Raw genomic sequence first — 26,939 nt, forward strand, 5'->3', positions numbered from 1 at the left:
TCAAGCATCACATTGGGTTAAAAATCAACTTACAAGCATGTGAACCCTAAACCAATATCATATTATATATCATGAGGAACATCATAAGCATGTTTAGTTTAGGTTCTAGGTTTCCTAAGCTTATAAATTTGTCATGGCCGAATACCCTCAAGCATCATATTTGGTTAAAAATCAACATACAAGCATGTGAACTCTACACCAATATCATACCATATATCATAAGGAACATCATAAGCAAGTTTAGTTTAGGTTCTAGGTTTCCTAAGCTTATAAACTTACTATGGCCGAAACTTGTAAATCATGTAACTAGGTTTCATGTGGCATAAAAGCATGGAAACCCTAAACAAATTTCATAGTATTTATTACCAAGAACATCATGAGCATAGTTAGGTTGGGTTCTTAGTTTACTAGGCCTTTAAACTAGTTGTGGCCGAAAGTTCATAAGCATGAATAAAGTTCTAATCAACCTACAAGCATGAGCATGTCATGTTAACTTCATATCTTGTCGTAAGGAAAATCATGGCATGCTTAGTTTAGGTTTAAAGTTCTCCTAGGCCCTAAAACCTACCATGGTCGAATGTTCATGAGCATGAAATAAAGTTAAATCAACATACAAGCATGAGCATATCATATTAACTTCCTATCTTATCTTAAGAAGAATCATGGCATGCTTAGATTAGGTTTAAGTTTCTCCTAGGCCCTTAATCTTATCATGGCCGAAAGTTGAAAGGGAGGCATCCTAATTCCAAGCAACATACAAGTATGAGAAATGTTACAATTCTCTTATCATAGAGTACATATCATAAAAACAAAGGGAGCGTATTTAGTTTGGGTCCTAAGCTCACCTAGTCCTTTTATTCATACTTGGCCGAGAGTCTAAGAACATGGATCTAAGTTCTAACCAAACATTCCAGCATAGAAACATTAGATTAACCTCCTACCATAAGATACATGTTACAAGAAACATATTGAGCACATCTAGTTAGGTCTCTTAAAATTTCCTAGGTCTTTCTTTTTCTTTTTGTCTTGGCCGAGAGTTCCATAAAGTAAACCTAGGTTTTTAAGTAATCTAACCTCATGGAAGAACACATGAACTATTGTACCACAGGTGAGGGAAACTTACATAATTTTCGCTTGTTGTTCCTTAAGAAAATGATACCCTTATGAGAAGGAAGAAGAACTTCTCTTCTTAGTTTTCCCTTTTTGTTTTTCTTCTTCTTGTAAGAGGTAAACCTTGAGACTCCTTCTTGGAAATAAGGTTTTCTTAGAGAGGAAACCTTAACTTGACTTTTGAGAATAAAGGAGAAAAGCTCTAAGTTTCGGTGGAGAAGGAAAAGGGAGGAGGAAAAAGGAGGAAGAAGAAGAATTAGAAATTCTCTTTCTCTTTTCTCCTCTAAATTCTATTTATTCATCATGGAATGAATCATGTCCTTATTCATTCCCCCTTACTCCTCTATTTCTTCCCTCTTTAATTCCCACGAAAATTGGAAGGGAGGAGGGTGAGAAGGCAATTTGCCTTTTTCCTGCTCCCTCTCTTAACCAAGAGGAAGAGAAGGTAAGCAACTTAGTTTTCTCTTGCTCTTTTACTTAGTTCTTTCTTCTCACCTTTAACTACACTTTTCATTCCTTTCTATCCATCTATTATTCCTTATTCTAGTGGTTATCATACACCAATTTAACTCTATGATTTGTGGGAGGTTCAAGGTTCAAACCTTCACCTTTCTTTCTTTTTATTTCTATTATTTCTTTTGCTTCCTCTTATCTTTATGCTCTAATGAAAAATACTACCCATAACTTATAATTCCGTGGGTGTTACAATTTAATTATGTAAAATTTTTACATAGTACAGTAAAAGATGATTACATTACTCCAGAGGTCTCTTACAACTCGTTCCTAGGTGATCGTTAAATGACTAGGAGAAGTAAAATTTTTACATAATGAACCTTATTTATTAGTTAATCAACTTGATATTATAAGTTTATTTATTCATATTAAAAATTTCTCAGCTTTATTTATGAATATTATTAAAAAATCATTATAATTTTATTTATGAACATTAATAAATTGAGTAGGTGTATAACTTTATTTATTTAGTTTAATGAATTATTTAATTTTATTCATTTAATGGACCTTTTCTATATTAAATGTCAAATTGAATACTAAACTTATCAATGTTGATTCATTTGTAATCCTATGAACAAACAAAGTCATATGTAAATAAAATTGTATTAATTTTAATTTTAAAAAAATCTTTAAATTAAAAAAAAGTCATAATCGCAATTAACCTAATTAATTATTCCTAGGATGATCGATCTGGTCCCACGAAAATTTTCTACTAGTTATTAGGGTAAATCAAAAAATGCACATGGCAGCCAACTCAAAAGCCCAACATCCTTTGGTTGTGTCTCACATTTGGAGAAAAAATTCCTACAAATACGTCATAACTAAGAATCGAATCGCGGATCTAGTTAATCTTATTGACTATCCCTGGATGATTGGCTCGACCCTAAAAAATTTTTTCATTGATTACCAGGATAAATTAAGAAGTGCATATAATGACTAATCTAGAAATGCAAAATTCTTTGATTACATCCCTTAGGAATTTTGTTTTTATAAATAGTATAACTTCTTTAAATTGAATTTATACTTAACAAGTGGTGTCAATTGTATTTTATAAGTCATCCATTCATTAGAGAACATTTTTAATTTTTTTTATAAAGTTTAGTATTTCAAGCGGTGTTTTTAATTTTAAATTTATCATTTCTTTTAGAATTTTTAATTAGAAAAGTAAATTTAAATCATCAATAATTATTAAAAAAATTCTAACGGAAATTTTCACCTATTAATTTCATTTCAAATTGTTTATTTCTTGAATTATACATTTTGAGATTTAATTTAATATATTCTTCCATTTTTTTCAAACGTTTTGTATACAGGAATCATTTGTTATAGACATATTTATATTAAAAAAATAGAAAAATATAGATCCTTAATATTTAATCAAAATAAAAATGTAAAATTAGAGATATAATACCATCTGATTTATGTATTGTATTTTTAATTTGATGATATTTTAACGTCTGACACTATTAAGACATAAATATAATAAAATATATATATATATTAATATTTATTTAGATTAATTAGAATGAGCATCTGTTAAAGAATAATAAATATCTATAATCTTATTCAGCAGAGTAATAAATATCAATAATAAAGCATAATAAATTGTTATGTGTCCAATTGATTGAGGATGATAAATTTATTATTAGAAAAGGATGCCGAATCACGAGAAGGGAAAGAGCGCAGATCATCGACGAGGCGGGGATCAATGCAAAAGAGAAAGAGTTCCTTGGGTTTAAGGAAATAAAGTACTAGGTGGAAGATTGAGATTTTTTTTAAAACAAGTATTTAATTAAAAAAATAATTCAAATAATATTAAAATATTAAAGTCTTTCGCCCTAATAAAATAGGTGCCTAGTTTATACCTATGCTTAAGCCTACCCTGCGAACAAATGCACTAAGATGAATAAAAAATTCACACGGCCACTTAAAAGAGATCAGGCCTTTGACGTCTGCACTGTTGTAGCTCTGGTGTAGTAAATATTATATATATATATATATATATATATATATGCAAACAACTTACACTCATATTTCATTGGATCATGAGTTCCCTATAGCTATGTAGAATAATTAATAGGTGCTTTTGATTCACTGAAACGGATAAGGAATAGAATGAATATTCTTAGGATAAACAATTGATGAGGAATAAAATTAAAATATTTATTTTTTAAGTTGGTTTTGTAATGTAATAGATACTTCTTTTGAAATCTAACATTTGGTTATTTATAGTGAGGGAAATATAATATTTATATATGAAATTTTGGGGGCAAAAATTTAAAAAAAAAAATCACCAAAGCCAAGTTTCTTATTAACTGAAATTGATATTTTTAATCAAATTTATCCATCTAAATGAATTAAAATAATGTATAATTATCTAGTCATCCAAAATAATTTGACTGGAAGTCAAATTGATGGTCTGCCGTGTCACTGCCATCATGCGTTTCGATTGGCTATAATTTTAGGCTCTCAAAGAGATTAAGTTGCACAGAAGATGTTAGGGTTTTATGTCAACACAGTGAGTTTTAGGGTTTGTACTTATCTCATGCTTTATTCAATTTTAGGATTTATGTTATTTAAAGCTTTAACAACCATCCTATTAACGGAGCCCTAGAAGATAGTCCAAGTGTAAATACTAGTTTTGGTCAAAAATGCTACGTAAACAACTCTAAATTTCATAAGAAAAGATGTTACACTCATCATAGGGCTACTAGACTATGTACACAATTTTGTTAATTTAAATAGATACAATTTGACAAAGACTCTTATAAAATAATCTTATTTTTAATAATTTTAAAAATTTTGAGTCAAATGCATCTTCCTCATGTGACAAAAAGGTAACTCACTCACCCTAAATATATATTCTTCATCATTGGTCCCACAACGAAATAAAGAAAGTAAATCATGTTCATCGAGCGACCTCCTTAAGTGAGAGAAATTTTATTCCCTAATGGATTATTCCCTCGGACATTCGATCCATGCTCTCGTATAACAATCTATCATCCAAGTATTAACTCAGCTATGCCCGTAGGAGCCAAATGTACCTTCTTCATGATTGGTCATATGATTAATATTAATTTTGATAATTTGAGCTCAATTTAGTGCATCCTAACTAACATTAATTTGATAAATTTTAAATAATTTTGACTAAATTGATAAATAATATTTTTGATATAATAATATTTAGAATTTAGAATTTAGAATTTAGAATTTAAGGATTTAAAGTTCATGATTTTAGAGTGTAAGGTTTAGAATCTCAGGTTTAGTTACGATTGCATAGCAGCTACCTAATTGTTTTAAAGTGATTTTTGTTTGTGCAATCAACCCTTAGTTAAGGTTAACCAAACACGAGTTGACTTGAGTTGGGATTTTGATGTTTGATAAATATGTTAAGTGTTGTATCTTTGAGAGCATGAAACAAAGAACATAAATTAAACTATAAATAACTCACAGTGATCTCCCGAAGAAATCAAAGAAGTCGTCGGACGTCGCTACTGTTGGAAGCACGATCACAAGTAACTGGAAAGTGCTTCAAGGTTCACGAGCCATATCCCTAGCCTCTCAGATGTTCTCCTTTGCTCGACGCACAAGTGATCACCGTCGCCTCTCACTATCCTTATGCTTGTTTCTTCTCATGGCTTGGACGCACTTTATATAAGATGACTGAGGAAGACAAAGGGGAAAGGACGCCCCTTCGTCTCCTTGGCGTTTGCAGCAATGAGAGGCGTTTGCAGCAATGAGAGAAATGAAGGGGAAATGGTACCCCTTCGTCTCCTCAACATCCAACATCTCCCACTTGTCCAAGTCAATCCATAAGATTATATGGTCACATAGACCATGCCAGTCACATAGACTACGAGGTGATCATGTCATAATGTCAAAGCCAAATATTAATTGGTTACAAAGACCGATTAAGTCATATAGACTATTTGACGATTAGATCACGAAGACCAGGGGCAAAATTAATTAGTCATAAAGACCAAATAAGTCACATAGACTTTATGATGATCAAGTCACAAAGACCAGAGCATAAATTAATTAGTCACAAAGACCATATAAGAACATCCACTCCATACATTAGGGAAAATGGTTCGTGCGATAGCAAGCATACTGAGCATTTATTACTAAGAAGATTGTTACACCTTACATAACTGTTCTTTAGAATGTATCAGAGACATCAATGACTTGCCTTTACCCCAGATTAAATTATTTACATCATTATGAACATCTCTAATCCCTCATATTGACTATATGTCAAGAGTATGTTCAACATCTCCAATTAAATAAATTATTCATAATTACATTTTATGTACTGAATTAAAAATATAACTGGTACCAGTGAATAAATGTCACAGATGTAAATCAATCTTAATCTTCCTTTTTAGCTAGAATATATTTATTCTAATCAGTCGCTTTCCTAGTTATGCTCCATAGACTGAATCATCCATAGTCAATAGGAAACATGCTAAAGTAGCAAACACTGATCAGAACTTCAAGTAGACAGCTAAATAGTCACTTAGAGTAAGATTGAGATTAACTTATAATCTCAAGGGTCTCACATAGTAGAGAAGCAGGGATCCATTCTCCTATAACCCTTTTTGTTGTCATAACACATGTGGTATGAATCACATGCTACGATGTTATTCTCTTTACTAAAAAGAGCGCATGTTTTTCTAAAAATTTAACATCGTACAAATTTCGATCTAGACATACCTAATGTCTAATCTTGAATTCAACATATGAATTTCAATCTAGCCTTAAGCAGATTCAATAAATGGTGGGTGCATTTACTCTGATCATTACATAAATGATCTCATCTTGACACAATTATCAAGACGACCTTAACTTACGCGTATGTTGTTAGATTATATACTAAAAGCCTAGCTTTTGTATAAACATTTATTTAGAAATAAGAATCACATTGGTCAAGTATCTACATTTATATATACTGAATGTAGTCGTTCAATTAATTTATATTATAGATAACACGGTGTGTGGTGTCACACATAAGAGATCGTGTTATCGGTTCTTTATAAATTATAAATAGTAGCTCACGACTAAGCTGGAAAGGAACAAATCATTGGAATAGTCATAGTGTAATTAGGTATTAGTTTATCTTGACTAATAAATTACACTAGTACACTCTAAGTGTATTAAGCAGGACCATTTAAGGAAAGTTCTTTTTATACTGACTTAATAAAAGAACAAGTCCTTAGTTATTATCGAAGTGTGTGCTCTTAATCCTAATATAATAACAAGCACATATATTTAATATTTATTTCTTTAACTTATCAAAGGGTGAGATTTAGCTTGATAAATCAATAAGCCCGATAAGTTGGGAAATGATATTACTTATAGTGTGTGTTGTTGATTATAGAAGGAAACTATGTCCTAGTAATCTAGGTTGATAATGTCCCCAAGAGGAGCTCATAAGGATTGTCATGTTAAACCCTGCAGGTGGACTTAGTCTGACATGACGATAAGGTTGAGTGGTACTACTCTTGGACTGAGATATTAATTAAATTGAGTTGTCAGTAACTCAATTAATTAGTGGGCATCCGACATCTTAAACACAGGGAGACTAACACACTCATAATAAGAAGGAACCCAAAATGTAATTTGTAATTGGTGCGGTAGTTCAATAATAATTCTTTAGTGATATGAATTATTATTGATGAACTTAAGTTGTGTGTTCGGGGCGAACACGGGAAGCTTAATTTCATCGAGAGACCAAAATCAATTCCTCCTCTCGGTCCCTATCGTAGCCTCTTCTTACCCAACCCAAGGGGACCGGCCAAGCTAGCTTGGAACCCAAGCTAGGGCCGGCCAAGACCAAGTGGTTGAGCCAAGTTGGTGGTCGGCCAATGCTTGGAATCCAAGCATGATGTGGCCGGCCACATCACATTAAATGGGATTTTATTTATAAATTTTTCTTATGTGGATTCCATGGTTTTAAAAGAGAGTTTAAAATTTAAATCTTTCCTTTTATAGCTTTCTACAAAAGATTAAGAAAAGATTTGAAATCTTTCCTTATTTGTAGATTGAAGGTAGATTTTAATTTTGAGAAAACTTTCTTTTTTTAGCCATGTTCATAATTTAAAAGAGAGTTTAAAAATTAAATATTTCTTTTATAAGTTTCTACAAAAGATTAAGAAAAGATTTGATATCTTTCTTTATTTGTAAATTGAAAGGAGATTTTAATTTTTAGAGATAACTTTCCTTTTTGGAAATCATTCACATGTTTAAAAGAAAGTTTTTAATTTATAAAATTTTCTTTTTACAAACCACCATGAAGGGAAAAATTATTGGAAATTTTTTTTTATAAATTTCTGGAAATAAATTAGAAAGTTTTAATTCTTGTGTTAATTAAAACTCTCCTTGTTTTGGAGATTAAAGTGGCCGGCCATTACAATTAAGAAAAGGATTTTAATTTTAATTAATTAAATTTTACCTTTTCATGGCAAAGGAATTAAGGAAGGTTTTATTTAAATTTCCTTATTTGCCAAGACCAAGGATTATAAAAGAGGGGTTAGAGGTGCCTTTATGAGAACAACTCTATTCTTTTTCTTCCTCTCTTTTCCTCCTTGGTGTGGCCGGCCCTAGAGGTTCTCCCTCTCCTCTCCTCTTCTTCTTTAGTGGCCAGTTTCATCTTTCTTTTGGGGTTGGTGATGGTGGCCGGTTCTAGCTAGGAGAAGAAGGAGAGAAAGGAGGCTTTGTTTCTAGCATCCCTTGGATCTTGGTGGTGGTGGCCGGACCTCTACTTCTCTTGGAGAATTGATGGTGGCCAAATCTAGCTTGGAGAAGAAGGAGCTTGGTGGTTCTCGTCTCGGAAGATCATTGCCCACACAACGTCCGAGATTAGAAGAGGAATAGGTAGAAAATCAAGAGGTTATTTGTTTACAAAGAAAGGTATAACTAGTAATTGTTTTCCGCATCATACTAGTTTTCTTTGTATAGATATTTTTGGAAATACCAAACACAAGAGGCATATGATTCTAGAGTTTTCGGATTTATTTTAAATTTGTGTTTATTTTGTTTTATTTTTCGAATTTGTTATTCAATTGTTCTTTTTGATTAAATCTAGAGTTATATAAGGAAATTAAATATTAGGTTTCCTTAAAAGACTTTGTCTAGGCGGTTGTAACGACCCAATTTTCCTCATTAGGAGTTTTAAAAGTTCTTAAAAATATTTAGAAATGCCATAGAAATATTCTAGGGATTTTTAGAAATTTTTAGAGTATTTTTATGTAATTTTTGGAGTTAGTTTGGTATTTTTACCAAGAGGAAGAAGTTTAAAAAAAAAGGAAAAAAAAAAAGGAAAAGAATATGTTGAAGTCGGGTTTTGAACCCAAGATCTCGGACCTGAATCCGAGTCTTAACTGAACTCAGACAACCAGCTGATCAACGGCTGTTTTGTTATAATTTAAGGGAATTAAATATAGTTAAGCGGTCTTAAGAAACGAAATAAAATTTCCGTTTAAAAAAGAGCCGAGGGCGGCTCGAACCCGAGACCTTCGGGAATCCACCTTTCCAGCGGACCAAGCACGCTCGCTGATGTTTCATGAACAAATCAATCACGAATTGGTCTTAAGCCATAACCCTAGGTTATAAAAGGATAAGTAAGAGAGGGGTTAAGTTATTTTTCTTTTCTCTCTTTTCCTCTTCTCCTCTCTCGCGTCGGCGACTCCCCTTGAGCGGAAAACAGAGGCGAGTTTAGGGCTCATCTCCGGCGCCGGCCAAGGGGTCTTTCCGTGAGATCTTCACGGATCCGAGCTCCTCTCGTCGAAGAGAACACGCTGGCACAGAAGGAAGGCCGAGATCGTGGGCTCCTCCGAACCCTAGAAGGGATTTTTGCCGGCTGTGAGTTCAAGAACAGCAAGGTAAGTCGCTTACTCACCTACGGTAGGATAGCTTCAAAGTTTAATTCTTGTTCCTTTTCTTGTTCCCGAAGTTTGGATGAAACCTAGGGCTGTGTTGTTGCGATTTGAACGGTGAAGCTTTGGTTTCTTATGGTTTGCAATAGAGTAGTTCGGGTTCAAGTTGGCTTCTTGTGTGGATTCCTTTCTCTTTAGATGATTCTGTTTTTGGGATAGGCCGCAGGTTGTGTGTTTCCCGTTGGCTTTAGTAATTCAGTGAAGGTTTTTGTTGTGGCTCTATACCCATCTTGTGTTTTAGATGATTACTGCCGTGAGATTTCAAAGGAAGAATATGGACGGGTTAAGCATAAGGAGTATTCTGTTGGTTTCCTACCGTGCCACTGAACAGGGGGATTGTATTTTGGTTTAAGGATTTTGCTTCTCCTTGTTTTTGAATCGTGTAGAAAGGTTACTATTTTGAGTTTGCTACCATGAAGTTCTTGTTCTGTGAATTTTTATACGGCTTGAAGATGTATGAGGCATAATGATAGAATTACAGTTTGTGGGCTATAGATCGACACATTGAAAGTTCCATCTGCAGGACGCTAACCTGTTGCTAGATAGAGTAATGAACATATCTTCTTCTGCTTTGTTCTTGACTGTTTTGGCTTGGTTCATCATTGCGATTTCATGTCAATTCTAGTTGCTATTCTCACAAGATCTGTATATCCGTGTGTTCTAATGTAGAGAAAATGTATTAGCTAGAAGTTTCAATTATCTGATTTGGTTGATAACTAGAAGTTTCAATTATCTGATTTTCTCTACATCTTTCAACGTTGCCAAACTTATCCAAAATTTGGGGACAACACTTGATGCTCAAGCCTTACATAGGATACAAACTTTAGTAGATTTTTATTTTGTTATTAGTTGGGCACAAGCAGATTTTCTTTTACTATTAGATGAGTAGTTCTCTATTGCTAATAGAAGTGCAGATTTTATTAAGTATTAGGGCAGATTTTTAATATGCATTGCAGTGCAGATTTCTTTAGAACTTATAGTGCAGATTTCCTTAGAGTTTCAAGTGCAGTTTCGTTAAACTTATAGTGTAGTTTTGTTTAGCATAGTATGCAGATTTATTTCTGTTTAAACTGCAATTTTGGAACTTCCCAAGCATAGCAGTTTCAGTTGTTATAGCATTCAATTTTAGTTTGTTTAAGTATTCAATTTTGGTTTGTTAAAGTATTTGAGACCAATCTTGTATGAGACATCCTTTTATGAAAGATATTAACAAGTATAAGAAAGATAAAGAAAAGAAAGAAGAAGGCCAAGGCCTTAAGTAGATCCCAAAGTCAAGACTTTAGGGATTATAGCACGCAAGGTGCTAAAGAAAGTGCCGAGGCATTATATATTAGAAGTATTAAAAGATAACAAGTATTTTACTTTTATCAGTGGCACTTTACTGGACTCTCAGTTGTCCTTGGGCTGGGCTCCCATAGTCGGTCCCTAGGTTTAGATAACCTAGTATGCAGGACTCTCAGTTGTCCTTGGGCTGGGCTCCCATAGTCGGTCCCTAGGTTTAGATAACCTAGTATGCAGGACTCTTAGTAGTCCTTGGGCTGGGCTCCCATAGTCGGTCCCTAGGTTTAGATAACCTAGTAACCCTACTAGATTCGGGACCAGCTATCTCGGGTCTAGTTAGGGATGCGCGCATAGCAAGTACAGCTGCCAGGCCCAAGAAGAAGTCGATTATTATTTTGAAGTATTATAAGTATAAGTTTTTGAACAAAAGAAATAAGTTTCACATAAGTATAAAAGTATAAAAGAATAAGCTTAGAACAAATGAATTAAGTTTCACTTTATTTCAGAATCAGCAAGTTTAGTTCTCTTTTATGCTAGCTTGTTATTTAGATTAGCTTACTGTTCCTTGCTATTAGAAGAGCATGAGTAGCTTTACATGTTTAGCACTTCAGTATGATTGTTTATTCACTAGTAGATGAGCATGAGTAGATTTCCTTTTGAGCATTCAGTTTTAGATTTCTGTAAACATGCATATTCGAGTTTTTATGAGTTAAATAGCGCTTACTAAGCAAATTTTGCTTATAGACTACACTTCCTCTTACTGTAGATACAGGAAAGGAAAAGATATAGAAAAGAAGGCGACAAGGAGGTGGTCGAAGGATGTGTGATGCCAGGACTATGGAAGCCTTGAGACTAGGAAAGAAGTTTTAATTTTAGTTTCCGCATTTTAGTTATTGTAAACATTTGAGTTGTATTTTAAGTTCATGTCATTTGAGATGATTCTGTTTAGATTGCATGTAGGATGAGTTCAGTTTAGTAAGTAGATATTTGTGTGTTTGATACTTATTTAACTGCGTGGTTGATTGATATGTGTTCCAACCGCTTGTGGCTGAGTATATATTGCATGTATTGTTGAATATGGTCACCGGTACAGGGGAGATTCTATCGAAATTTTTCGGTAGGGTTTCCATGTGATTTTTAATCATATCGGTTAAGTAGAGTTAGTAGTTAAGTAACGGTCATCCTTAGAGAGTAGTAGTAGTAAGAAAGGTGGTTGTTACAGCGGTGGTGAATGCTCTCATACCCAAGAAGGTCATGTGCCTCGCCATGCATGTTGGTTAGTCTTAGGAAAATCGTACCGGTTCCACTGTACAAAAATTTTGTACAAGTGTCGAACCTTTCCTTAAATAACCTATTGTGTTCTTTAGAAGTTAAATTAGGAATCGCGGATGAAACTTAACATCATTGATTCCAAATTTAACTTATCTGTTCTTAATGGTTTAGATTTGAATCGCAAGCGGAACTTAACACTATTGATTCAAATCCACCTATGTTATTAATTTCATTAAATATTTATTTCCAAAATTGGCTTCCAGGACTGCATGGCGAGGCACATGGCCTTCTTGGATATGGGAGCAACCACCACCGCCTAGACAAAGCCTTTTAAGGAAGCTAATATTTAATTTCCTTAAATAACTCTAGGTTAACCAAAAAGAACAATCGAATCAAAAATTCAAAAAATAAAAGAAAAGAAACACAACCTCGAAACAAATCCGAAAATTCTAGAATCATATGCCTCTTGTGTTTGGTATTTCTAAAAATAACTATACAATGAAAACTAGTATGATGCGGAAAATAATTACTAGTTATACCTTTCTTTGTAAGCAAAAATAACCTCTTGATATTCTACCGTATTCCTCTTCTAACCTCGGACGTTGTGTGGGCAATGATCTTCCGATATGAGAACCACCAAGCACCTTCTTCTTCCTTCTAGGTTTCGGCCATCAAAAGCTCCTCCAAAGATGAAGAGGTTCGGCCACCACCAAGCTCCAAGGGATGCTAGAAATATCGCCTCCTTTTCTCTCCTTCTTCTCCAAGCAAGATCCGGCCACCACAAGGACTCCAAGGATGAGATGAGGTTCGGCCACAAGATGGAGAAGAGAGAAAGAGGAGGGGCTGGCCACACCCAAGGAGAAAAAGAGAGGAGAAAAATAATAGAGCCGTTCACCATGAAGGCACCTCTACCCCTTCTTTTATAATCCTTGAGCTTGGCAAATAAGGAAATTTAAATAAAAACTTTCTTAATTCTTTTGCCATGAAAAAGAAAATTTTAATTAATTAAAATTAAATTCCTTTTTTCAATTACAATGGCTGGCCACATTCAAATCTCCAAGCAAATAAAATTTTAAACACAAATTAAAACTTCCTTATTTGCTTCCGGAAATTTATAAAAAAAATTTCTCCACTAATTCTTCCCTTCATGGTGGTTTGTAAAAAGGAAATTTTATAAATTAAAATCTTTCTTTTAAACATGTGGATAAAAAGAAAGTTATCTCTAAAAATTAAAATCTCTTTTAATCTACAAATAAGGAAAGATATTAAATTTTTTCTTAATCTTTTGTAGAAGAAATATTTAATTTTTAAACTCTCTTTTAAATCATGAACATGGTTAAAAAGGAAAGTTTTCTTAAAATTAAAATTTACCTTTCAATCTACAATAAGGAAAGATTTCAAATCTTTCCTTAATCTTTTGTAGAAAGCTATAAAAGGAAAGATTTAAATTTCAAACTCTCTTTTAAAACCATGATATCCACATAAGAAATAATTTTAATAAAAATCCCTTTTAAATATGATGTGGTCGGCCACCTAAGCTTGGGCTCCAAGCAATTGGCCGACTACCTTAAGACTCAACCTTTAGGCTTGGCCGGCCCTAAGCTTGAGCTTCAAGCTTAGCTTGGCTGACCCCTATAGGTTGGGTAAGAAGGTGAGTATGTGGTGGGTATAAATCTCTATATACAAGAGGCTACGATAGGGATCGAGAGGAGGAATTTGTTTTGGTCTCCCGATGAAATTAAGCTTTCCGTGTTCTCCCCGAACACACAACTTAATTCCATCAATAATAATACATTCCACTAAAGAACTATTATTTAACTACTGCACCAATCCCAAATTATATTTTGGGCTCCTTCTTATTATGAGTGTGTTAGTCTCACTGTGTTTAAGATATCGAATGTCCACTAATTAAATGAGTTACTGACAACTCACTTAATTAATATCTTAGTCTAAGAGTAGTACCATTCAACCTTATCGTCATGTCGGACTAAGTCCACCTGCAGGGTTTAACATGACAATCCTTATGAGCTCCTCTTGGGGACATTATCAACCTAGATCACTAGGACACAGTTTTCTTTTATAATCAACAACACACACTATAAGTGATATCATTTCCCAACTTATCAGGCTTATTGATTTATCGAACTAAATCTCACTCATTGATAAATTAAAGAAATAAATATCAAATATATGTGCTTGTTATTATATTAGGATTAAGAGCACACACTTCCATAATAACTGAGGTCTTTATTCTTTTATAAAGTCAGTATAAAAAGAAACGACTTCTAATGGTCCTACTCAATACACTATAAGTGTACTAGTGTAATTATATAGTTAAGATAAACTAATACCTAATTACACTACGACCTTCTAATGGTTTGCTCCTTTCCATCTTGGTCGTGAGCTACTGTTTATAATTTATAAGGTGCTGATAACATGATCCTCTGTGTGTGACACCACACACCATGTTATCTACAATATAAATTAATTGAACAACTACATTTATCATAAATGTAGACATTTGACCAATGTGATTCTTATTTCTAGATAAATGTTTATACCAAAAGCTAGGCTTTTAGTATATACTCTAACAATGCAGTCCTGGAAGCTAATTTTAGAAATTAATATTTAATTAAATTTATAACATAGGTTGATTTGGATCAATAGTGTTAAGTTTCGCTTGCGATCCAAGTCTAAACCATTAAGAATAGATAAGTTAAATTTGGAATCAATAATGTTAAGTTCCGCTTGCGATTCCTAATTTAACTTCTAAAGAACACAATAGGTTGTTTAGGAAAAAGTTTGACATTTGTACAAAATTTTTGTACAGTGGAACCGGTACGATCTTCCTAGGACCAACCAACAATTGGTGTCAGAGCTAGGGTTTGCCTCTGTGTGTTTTGGTTTTCAAATAGATTATGTACATGTCATACATAATTTAGGTAGGATAATAGTAGGATGTGTTAACTTTGTGGTTGTAGGCTCCAACTATTATGACATATAGATATTGTGTGTGATTGGACCCTTGGACATGTCAATGCCATTTTATTGTGTGTGCATGATTGTAAAATTAAATACAGCAGGAGCTGTATTAGTTATTATAATTTTACATTTTTGTTTCGATCTAAATTACATGTACATTCCTTTATGGAATATATTGTTGGTGCGGGTAGCACTAATGGTCTAACCCAGATTTTGATGAATGACAAATCGGTTAAGTTAGTTGTGTTGTTGTCTGACACTTTGATCGAGTGTGCAGGAGAAGTCCAGACAGGTCGACGGGCTGACCAGATGTCTGGCACGAAGTCCAGCTAGGTCGACGGGCTGACCGGATAGCTGGCGAGAAGTCCAAGCGGGTCGACGGACTGACCGAACGCTTGGCGAGAAGTCCAGCTAGGTCGACGGGCTGACCGGATAGCTGGCGAGAAGTCCAAGCGGGTCGACGGGCTGACCGGACGCTTGGCGAGAAGTCCAGACGGGTCGACGGGCTGACCGGACGTCTGGCAGGTAAGTGAGGTAAGTCACTGGAAGGGAGTGACTGTGAGGACGCGTTCCCGGGAAGGGGACATTAGGCGTCGATCCGGCTTAGATCCATTTCGGATGTCTAAGTCGAGATCGTGACTAGATTCCGGTCTCGGAAAGACGGAATCTAAGTCATATTCTTTCTTATCCATCTATTGAACTTTAACTGTGCTAACAATCTGTTTTACAGGATACATATTTGCCTCGGACTAACCTTGTTTTGCAGGAAAAAGGAGCTTTCTGAAACAAGGTGGTTCGGGCGCCCGGAGGTCCGGGCGCCCGGAAGGGATCCGGGCGCCCGGAAGGCAAATTTCATCCAGCCGAGTCGTCGCCACGTGGAGCATCATGGTTTGTGCAGCTACGTCACGTTCCAGGCGCCCGGAAGGGATCCAGGCGCCCAAGACAGCATATAAAAGAAGCCCTAGGTAGGAGTTTCAAAGATATCAAGGCTTCACTGAGAACTTACTGCTTGCTTTGCTGCTCTACGCTCCTGCGACGTCACGAGGCTATTCCGACAAAGCGCTTTCTTAAAGTCTAACTCTTCTTCTCTTGTCGGTATTTTATTTCTGTCAATTCTTGTACTTATTTGTAATCTTCATTCGAATTGATAGTGATTGCCCAACGAAAGTACTCACGGAGTACGGGCCTTCGAGTAGGAGTCGTCACAGGCTCCGAACGAAGTAAAAAACACCTGTGTCTATTTTATTTTTCCGCTGCATTTATACTCATCTTTATCGAATCGATATTCACCCCCCCCTCTATCGAATCCAACGGTCTTACAAGTGGTATCAGAGCAGGTACCGCTCTGATTTGGTGCAACCACCAATCAGACAGGGGGTGAATTTTTTTTTTAATTCCAAACTGATATTATTATCTTTTTGGAAGATTTTTTTTCCGTTGCACTTAAAATCTAAATTGGTACAACACCAACTTAGAGTTTCTATTTTTTCCCGCACTGCTAATCCAAGACGAAGTCTTGGGATTTTCTTTTTCCAGTTAATTTAGTGTGTGCAGGATAAGATGTCTCAACAAGAAGGCTTCAGCACAGTACGTCCTCCCCTATTCAACGGGGATGATTTTTCGTACTGGAAGAGGAGAATGGAGGTCTACATGAAGACAGACTACGACCAATGGATGAGCGTCACAAAGGCTTACAAAATTCCAGTAGACAACTCTGGGAAAATAGTAGACCCTGAAGAATGGACAAATGATTTAAAGAAAAAGGCATCAATTGAAAACAAAGCCATCAATACTCTACACTGCGGACTAACACGAGAAGAACTGAACCGGGTCGGACCGCATGAAAACGCTAAGGAGCTTTGGGATAAACTGATTGAGCTGCACGAAGGAACAAGCGACGCGAAGGTAACAAAAAGAGATTTGCTGTTAAACAAAATTTTTAATATAAAAATGCAGGAAGGAGAAACGGCAAGTCAGCTCCACGCGAGGGTGAAAGATATCCTCAACGGTCTCCACGCGATAGGCCACCAAATGGAGAACCGAGACTTAATAAGGTACGCGTTAAATGCTTTTCCGCGAAATAATTTGTGGGCATCAATTGTAGATGCCTACAAAATTTCAAAAAATTTATCTAAATTAAAATTGGATGAACTCTTCTGTGAATTAGAACTTCATGAGCAAACTAACGCCGGGGTCGAGAAAGGTGTACCTTTATTCGCAAGTTCCTCTAAAGAAAAGAAGAACAAACCCGAATCTGAAGAAGATTCCGATCAAGACTCTGAAGACGAAGAACACCTGGTGAACCTGGTAAGGAAAATGTTCACCAGGAAAAAGAGAAGCTTCAGCAAACAGGATCTTCAGAAGATCAGTTCGCCAGCCGACTCAAGAAATGTCACATGTTTCGGATGTAACAAAAATGGGCACTACAAGAACGAATGCCCAAGATTGAAACTTGACAAACCAAAGTCAACAAAGAAGAAAGCCCTCAAAGCAACATGGGACGATTCCTCCTCAGACGAATCGGAGGGAGAAAGGCAAAAGCACCAAAGTCACCTCGCGCTGATGGCTCGCGAAGCTGAAATGGAAGACGAATCAGAGGAATCGGAAGACGGGTTCGAACCCGAATCGAGCCACGAGTCCGCACTCATTTCCGAAGGTTCCGAAGAGGTATACCTAAACTTAAATCGTAAATTCTTTAGAATTATCTCGTGTTTAAATAAAAAATTAGTTAAATTGGAAAATGAAAATAAATCACTTCTTGAGGAAAATCAAAACCTCAAGGAACAATTAAAAAATTCGAATCCAACTCAAGATCGAACACTTGAGGAGGAGAATTTATCATTAAAAAATGAAATTAATAAGTTAAAAGAATTGTTGGAAAAATTCACAACAAGATCTAAAAATTTAGATTTAATTCTAAATAACCAAAAGGCATGCTATAATAAAACCGGACTTGGATATAAGTCAAACTCAAACAAAACCTTTAAATCATTATTAACCCAACACAAAGCAACTAAACAAGCTTGGGTCCCGAAAGCGTGCTTAACCACGCAAGTAGGACTTAATCAATTCTATATACCTAAAGATAAAATACATTATATAAACTTGAATAAATCATATCAAAAACTAAAATATAAATTTAACTTAAAATCAAAATTCAAAATTCAACAAAATTTAGACTATCACCAAGTTGATTATAATTATAAAAAGAATCGACACAAACCCAAAATCTAAATTAATGGCCAATAATTTAGGGGGAGGCTCCAGAATAGCTGGCACCTCCAAAAATAATTTACCCGACAGGGTAACCGAAACAAACTTACCCGGTAGGGTACCCAAAAACCAACCTACCTGGCAGGGTAGTTAGGAATAGAATAAACAGGGACAAAAGTTTAACTTGACAAGTAGTACTGGTGAAGTTTTGGATGATAGTACGTTGGGGAAGCTTGGGCATCGCATGTCTAGAAAGATATGGCTTCGATCTGGTGCATTTGACCAAGTGGAACTGACCGAAGCTACCCCTTACGGATCCTAACTAGGTAGACCAAGGTTTAGTACTAAGCTCCGTGGATAGGACTATTCGGAAAACCTCGAAGGGTTGGTTACTTCTAATGATGTCCAGGTGACTCACCAAGCTTAGAAGTTTATCCGAAGAATGCCTATTTGTTGAGACCAAAGCTAAACCTGAATCTAACACAAGTTAAACCAAACTCTGTAATTAAATCTAATTCATCTCACAAAATTATAGAATTCCCTGATTGATAATCTAGATCGGGTGAGATGAATAAGGATCAAATTAATTTTCAAATTAAATTAAAATTAATTAAAATTAAATTTCGAATTTCAAATTAAATTAAAATTAATTTTCAAATTAAATTAAAATTGATTAAAATTAAATTTCGAATTTCAAATTGAATTTCAAATTCAAATTATAATAACTTTAAAAACCATTTTAAAAATTCTTTAAAATTTTTAAAATTCTTTAAAAACTATTTTAAAAATTCTTTAAAAACTATTTTTTAAAATTCTTTAAAAACTATTTTTTTAAAATTCTTTAAAAACTATTTTAAAAACTATTTTTTACAATTCTTAAAAAAAAAAACTATTTTAAAAATTCTTTAAAAACTATTTTTTAAAATTCTCTAAAAACTATTTTAAATTTTTTAAAAAAACTAATTTTTAAAATTCTTTAAAAACTATTTTAAAAATTCTTTAAAAACTATTTTTTAAAATTCTTTAAAAACTATTTTAAAAACTCTTTAAAAACTATTTTTTACAATTCTTAAAAAAAAAAACAATTTTAAAAATTCTTTAAAAACTATTTTTTAAAATTCTCTAAAAACTATTTTAAAAATTCTTTAAAAAACTATTTTTAAAATTCTTTAAAAACTATTTTAAAAATTCTTTAAAAAACTATTTTTTAAAATTCTTTAAAAAACTATTTTAAAAATTCTTTAAAAACTTTTTTTTAAAAATTCTTTAAAAACTATTTTAAAAATTCTTTAAAAACTATTTTTAAAACTCTTTAAAAATTATTTTTAAAATTCTTTAAAAACTATTTTAAAAACTCTTTAAAAACTATTTTTTAAAATTCTTTAAAAACTATTTTAAAAATTCTTTAAAAACTATTTTTAAAATTCTTTAAAAACTATTTTTAATTCTGCAAAAACTATTTTTTTAAAATTCTTTAAAAACTATTTTTTAAAATTCTTTAAAAACTATTTTAAAAATTCTTTAAAAACTATTTTTAAAATTCTTTAAAAACTATTTTTAAAAATTCTTTAAAAATTTTTTTAAAAAATTCTTTTAAAACATTTTAAAAATTATTTAAAAAAAAAAACTCTTTTAAAAATCATTTTAAAAACTTTAAAAAATTCTTTTAAAACATTTTAAAAATTATTTAAAAAAAAAAAAAACTCTTTTAAAAATCATTTTAAAAACTTTAAAAAATTCTTTTAAAAATTCTTTTAAAATATTTTAAAAATTATTTTAAAAACTCTTTTAAAAAAAAACATTTTAAAAACTTTAAAAAATTCTTTTAAAAATTCTTTTAAAACATTTTAAAAATTCTTTTAAAACATTTTAAAAATTATTTTAAAAACTCTTTTAAAAATCATTTTAAAAACTTTAAAATTCTTTTAAAAATTCTTTTAAAACATTTTAAAAATTATTTTAAAAACTCTTTTAAAAATCATTTTAAAAACTTTAAAAATTCTTTAAAAAAAAAACAAAAAAATTTCTTTTAAAACCTTTTAAAAATTATTGTTATTTTAAAAATTATTTTAACTTAAAATCATTTTAATATAAAAAATTATATTTTTAAAATTATTTTAACTTAAAAATAATTCAAAATTTATTTTAAAAAAAAAACTTTTAAAAATCATTTAAAAAATATTTTAAAAATCATTTTAAAACTATCTAAAAATTTTGTATCATTTTGAAAAATTCTTCTTATTTTTTTCACTATAATGAAATAGTACTAATAAATTGTTTCTATAGATTATTTTCACTTTAAAAATTATTATTTTGACTTTAAACTCATTTTTAATCTTAAACATCATTTTAACCTTAAAATTAATTTTTAGTTTGACTTAACTAAAAATTAAATCTTAAAATAAAACTTAATATTGAAATTACAATTAAAATTTTTTAACTTAAACTTAAAATTAAACTTAAACTTAAACTTAAATTAACCACTAATATTAATTTAAATCTAAAATCAAAACATAATCAAACATATATTAATTGACATAAAACATATTATAAAAATCATTTTAAATTCCTTTTAAATGCTGTTTTAGAAATCCCTTTAAAATTTTTTTAATAATAATAATAATTATAACTAACACTTTCATTGACCAGCTCAATCAAGTAATATGAAATTTAAATTATTTCACTAAGTATTAAATTATTAAATCAAGTAAAAACTAATCAATAAATTATTGATAATGCTTAACTGTTATTGAATTAATAAAATCTTATCTTATTTAACCTTAAACTAAAGTTAAGCACCTGAATCTAAAATTAATTAATTAATCAAATTCAAATAAACAGTTATACCAAGGATACAGAGATAATAATATATGTATTAGACAAATGTGTTAGAGTTTTGAAATTTAACACAACCAAACCTTAGTATTAAAGGGGAGATATTAAATTAAGGAGGATTAATAAATTAAAGGAATATCAAATTCAGGGGGAGGTTTATTTTTTAATTATCTCCTTAAGCGTTATTTTTTAATCTTCTCTTTAGAAAATTCTACCTCATTTAAAAAAAAAAAAAAAATTACTTTGAACATTTTTAGCAAATATTTTCAAACTTTTAAGTATCAAGTTCAGGGGGAGAAATAAAACTAATTCAGTTTTTCAAATCGAATTTTAAACTTAATTTTGAAAATCAAAGTTTAAAAACAACTTGTTTAAAATTGTGAAATTTTTTACAAAAATTTGAATCTAATACTTTTAAACTTTGAAAATTTGATTTTGAAAAACAAATTTTACAAAAACATTCTAAAAATATGATCTTACTTTTACCAAACTCCTTTGAAAACTAAAAGTAAAGATTTAAATTTAATTTAACTTTACTTTGAAAATTGTCCTGAATCTAGTTCTTAAAATTTGATTCTACTTAGTTTTGACAATTTGATTTGAAAGTTAAATTTTACAAAAATTATTTTACAAACTAAGCTTCTCAAAAACATTTTCCTTGATTTTGAAATTTGAATCTTTTACAAACTTAGTGTTGAAAAATAAATTTCAATTTGTTTTGAAAAATAGATTTTTCAAACTTAGTTTTGAAAACTTATGTTTGAAAAGCGTTTCAAAGTTGAAACTTGTTTTGAAAATTTAATCTTGAAATTTAGACCTTATACACTTATGTTTGAAAATTAAACTTAAAAGTTTTCAAATCTTTATACTCCCCCCAGTCAACTTGATCTTTTCTTGGATTTAAAATTTGTACTTTTGTCCTTGAATCCTGAACCAAACTCAGTTATTTTTCAAGATTAAGTGTTATTATGATTGTTTACCCTTGTTTTTTTTGATGAATGCCAAAGGGGGAGAAGGGTTAGGTGGTTAAGTTAGCTAAACCAATCTGAAAAACACAAACTAACTTTAAAACCACACAAATGCATGGTGTTTCATACATATGCTTTCACTAACTTAACCAGGTTGTCATTCCATCAAAAAGGGGGAGATTGTTGGTACGGGTAGCACTAACGGTCTAACCCAGGTTTTGATGAATGACAAATAGGTTAAGTTAGTTGTGTTGTTGTCTGACACTTTGATCGAGTGTGCAGGAGAAGTCCAGACAGGTCGACGGGCTGACCAGATGTCTGGCACGAAGTCCAGCTAGGTCGACGGGCTGACCGGATAGCTGGCGAGAAGTCCAAGCGGGTCGACGGGCTGACCGGACGCTTGGCGAGAAGTTCAGCTAGGTTGACGGGCTGACCGGATAGCTGGCGAGAAGTCCAAGCGGGTCGACCGGCTGACCGGACGCTTGGCGAGAAGTCCAGACGGGTCGACGGGCTGACCGGACGTCTGGCAGGTAAGTGAGGTAAGTCACTGGAAGGGAGTGACTGTGAGGACGCGTTCCCGGGAAGGGGACATTAGGCGTCGATCCGGCTTAGATCCATTTCGGATGTCTAAGTCGAGATCGTGACTAGATTCCGGTCTCGGAAAGACGGAATCTAAGTCATACTCTTTCTTATCCATCTATTGAACTTTAACTGTGCTAACAATCTGTTTTACAGGATACATATTTGCCTCGGACTAACCTTGTTTTGCAGGAAAAAGGAGCTTTCTGAAACAAGGTGGTCCGGGCGCCCGGAAGGCAAATTTCATCCAGCCGAGTCGTCGCCACGTGGAGCATCATGGTTTGTGCAGCTACGTCACGTTCCAGGCACCCGGAAGGGATCCAGGCGCCCGGGACAGCATATAAAAGAAGCCCCAGGTAGGAGCTTCAAAGATATCAAGGCTTCACTGAGAACTTACTGCTTGCTCTGCTGCTCTACGCTCCTGCGACGCCACGAGGCTATTCCGACAAAGCGCTTTCTTAAAGTCTAACTCTTCTTCTCTTGTCGGTATTTTATTTCTGTCAATTCTTGTACTTATTTGTAATCTTCATTCGAATTGATAGTGATTGCCCAACGAAAGTACTCACGGAGTACGGGCCTTCGAGTAGGAGTCGTCACAGGCTCCGAACGAAGTAAAAAACACCTGTGTCTATTTTATTTTTCCGCTGCGTTTATACTCATCTTTATCGAATCGATATTCACCCCCCCCTCTATCGAATCCAACGGTCTTACATATATGATCGATATATGTAAAAATTCTATTTTTATCGCAGATCGTATCCTTGCGAGGCGTGGTGCTATCGGAGGACCAGAGGCGCAGCGGAAAAAGGAAACTCGATGACCCGACGGTATGAACCTGAGAGCTGGCAGCACGTGATGGACAGTGATGGAAGAAGCCATAATAGTTGGAAAATTAATTTCTATATTTATTACTTTTATTTACTATGATGTGTGTGTGCATGTGATGCATGCTAGCATAGGTTAAAATTCCTCACCATAAATAACTAAGTGGGAGAGAGATTAGTATATGAATCCCATGGTCTCCATTACTGGTTTGTAAGTGATGCAACAAGCTTGCGTGTTGGCTCTGAATGCCTTCCTCCATATCGGATGAGTTTGTTTGTGGATCACTAGATCAAACTTCCATTTTGGATAGTTATAGGAAATTAATTAAGAGCGTGTGATCTTCCCCATCAGAAGGGGCATAATCTTATTTAATAGACTAATTATCAAGTAATGGTATACACTTAGGCTCATTTAATAGTATCCTCCCCATCGGAGACACTGCTATTATTTGTGTGACCGAAGGAAAACCAACTATTAATTTGTCATAAAGATAGGTTGACAAGATAATAAAATTATAACCCTCCTCTTACAAATGTTGAGATTTTGTATACGTCCACACTATCGTGGCATACAAAATTCACGGTGTTTGAGGAAATTTTATTTGTCAAGCTGACAAGATAATAAAATTAATGGGTAAAACCCCTCTTACAAATGTTTGAATTTGTATACGTCCACACTATCATGACATACAATATTCACGGTGTTTGAGGTAATTTTATTTGTCATAAAGATAGACTGACAAGGTTATTAATGGGTATAACCCTCTTCTTACAAATGTTTAATATTGTATACATCCACACTATCGTGGCATGCAAAATTCAGGGTGTTTGAGTTGTTGGTGAATTTAAATGATATTATTTTGAGGAATCAATATTATTTTAAATTCAAAGTTTTGACCAAATATTTGATCAGAGATAAACCAACTATTAATTTTATTTATCATAAAGTTAAGTTGACGAGATAATAAAATCAATGGATAAAATCTCCTCTTTGATTTTGTATACGTCCACACTATCGTGGCATACAAAATTCATGGAGATTTTAAGGTGTTAGTCTTGACCAAATATTTATGTGATTCTTAGGATTTAAAATGTTGATCAATCCCCTAGCTGTTATACTATAGGATAGACTTAGTGGTCCCAATTATAATGATTGGAAATAAGACTTGGACATTAAGGTGGACTGTCTTCTTAGAACTAAGAACAATAAAGGTGTATTTTATTCATTAGTTATTACATGTTTAGTGGAGTTATCTACCGGTATCTGGTGTGTAGATACGGGAACCACTGATCATGTCTACAATTTATTGCAGGGGTTCCAGAAAACTCGACAACTATATGAAAGGAAAATCACCGTCTACATGGGCACTGCTACAAAAGTAGTAGCTGTTGTAGTGGGAGATGTTTATCTTCCGAGAGGAATAAAACATGGATTTTTTGAAATTATCTTTATGTACCAAGTTTAGAAAGAACTAGTTTTCAGTTTCTAAACTATTTAAAGAACTTGATATTCTGCCTCTTTTAATAACAAAGTTGTTATCAAGAAAAAAAGGAAATTTATATGTTCTGGTACATTGGTTGGCAATTTAAAAATCCAATAACTCCCACAATGCAATAAATGGAAATTAATAACATATCTTCTAACTTTAATAAGAGAAAGCAACCTTTGGAGATGAACCAATCATATTTTTGGCATCTAAGGTTAGGTTATATTAACTTGAGTAGGATTCAAAGGATAATAGCCGATGAACTTTTGGATTCATTTGTAGTGGAAACCTTTCCAACCTGCGAATCTTACTTGGAAGGAATAATAACCAATAAGCTTTTAAGTATAAGGGGTATAGAGCCAAAGATGTGTTGGAATTGATTCATTCTGATTTGTGTGGATCTATGACTATTTAGGAAAGAGGTAGTTTTGAATATTAAATCAATTTTATAGACAACTATTCAAAATACGGGTACATTTACTTGATGCACTGCAAGTCTAAGTGCTTTGATGAGTTCAAAGAGTATTAGGCTGATGTGGAGTAACGTAAAGGTAAAAGTATCAGGACACTACGCTGAGATCGTAGTGGCAAGAACCTCTTGGGAGAGTTTAGGAGTTACTTATCAGAAAATGAGATTCAATCTCAACTAACTGTACCTGGTACACCCCAACAGAATGGTGTAGTAAGAAAGTATAGGACTCTTATGGAAATAGTTAGATCAATGATGAGTTATTCAGAATTACCAAAATTCATTTTGAGGATATATACTGGAAACGGAAGTGAACATAGTACCTTCTAAGTTAGAACTCTCTACTTCCATAGAATTGCAGAATAGGCGTAAGCCTAGTCTGAAGCATATTCGGATTTGGGTGGTCTAGCACATGAGAGACATTGATAAGTTGGACAGGAGTTCACTTGTTTGTAGGTTATCCTAGAGAAACGAAAGGAGGTTTATAGTCCTAAAAATCAAAAGGTCATTGTTAGCACCAATGCACGATTTTTAGAAGAGGACTATGCAATAAACCATAAGCCCATAAGTAAATTTGTTCTTAAGGAAATAATAAAGGACACGTCTAATCTAGTACCAACTGTACAAGATGAAATATCATAAGAAACTGCAACACGTATAACAAATGATACACAATTGCAGAAAGTGTCTCGCCATAGTGGGAGGGTTGTTAGGTAACCTAAAATATTCATGTTTTGGGAGAGTCTTTGGACTTGATCCCTGGTGAACATGAACCTAATTCCCGGACATATGATGAAGCGCTCCAAGATAAAGATGCATCATCTTTGAAAAGAGCAATGAATACAGAATTAGAATATATGTATTCTAATAAAGTTTGGGAGCTTGTAGAACCACCAAATGGTGTAAAAGTCATTGGGTGTAAATAGGTCTACAATAGAAAAAGAGGGGTAGACAGGAAGGTGGAAATTTTCAAAGCAAGGCTTGTTGAAAAAGGAAACTTTTTCATTGGTAGCCGTGCTTAAGTCTATCCGGATTCTTTTATCTATATGGACTTTGAGATTTGGTAAGTGGATGTCAAGACAGCTTTTCTTAATGGAAGTCTTGAAGAAAATATCCATATAAAGAAACCAGAAGGGTTCATTGAAAAGGGCAAGGAGCATCTAGTATGTAAGCTCAATCGGTCTATGGATTGAAGCAAAACTTCAAGGTCTTAGACATCTGGTCTAATAAAGTAATCCAGACCTATGGATTTATTCAGTAACCGGATAAGTCTTGTGTATACAAGAAGTGTGATGGAAACGTGGTGGTATTTCTTGTACTATACGTAGATGACATTTTTGGTAGTTGGAAACAATATCGAAATGTTGTCAGAAGTAAGGGTATGGTTGTCCAAACAATCCGATATAAAGGATTTGGGAGAATGCACATATTCTTGGGATCAAAGTAATAAGGGATTGCAAGAAAAGAAATTT

The sequence above is a fragment of the Zingiber officinale genome, chromosome 9B (assembly GCF_018446385.1).
Source record: "Zingiber officinale cultivar Zhangliang chromosome 9B, Zo_v1.1, whole genome shotgun sequence".
In the NCBI taxonomy this organism is placed as follows: domain Eukaryota; kingdom Viridiplantae; phylum Streptophyta; class Magnoliopsida; order Zingiberales; family Zingiberaceae; genus Zingiber; species Zingiber officinale.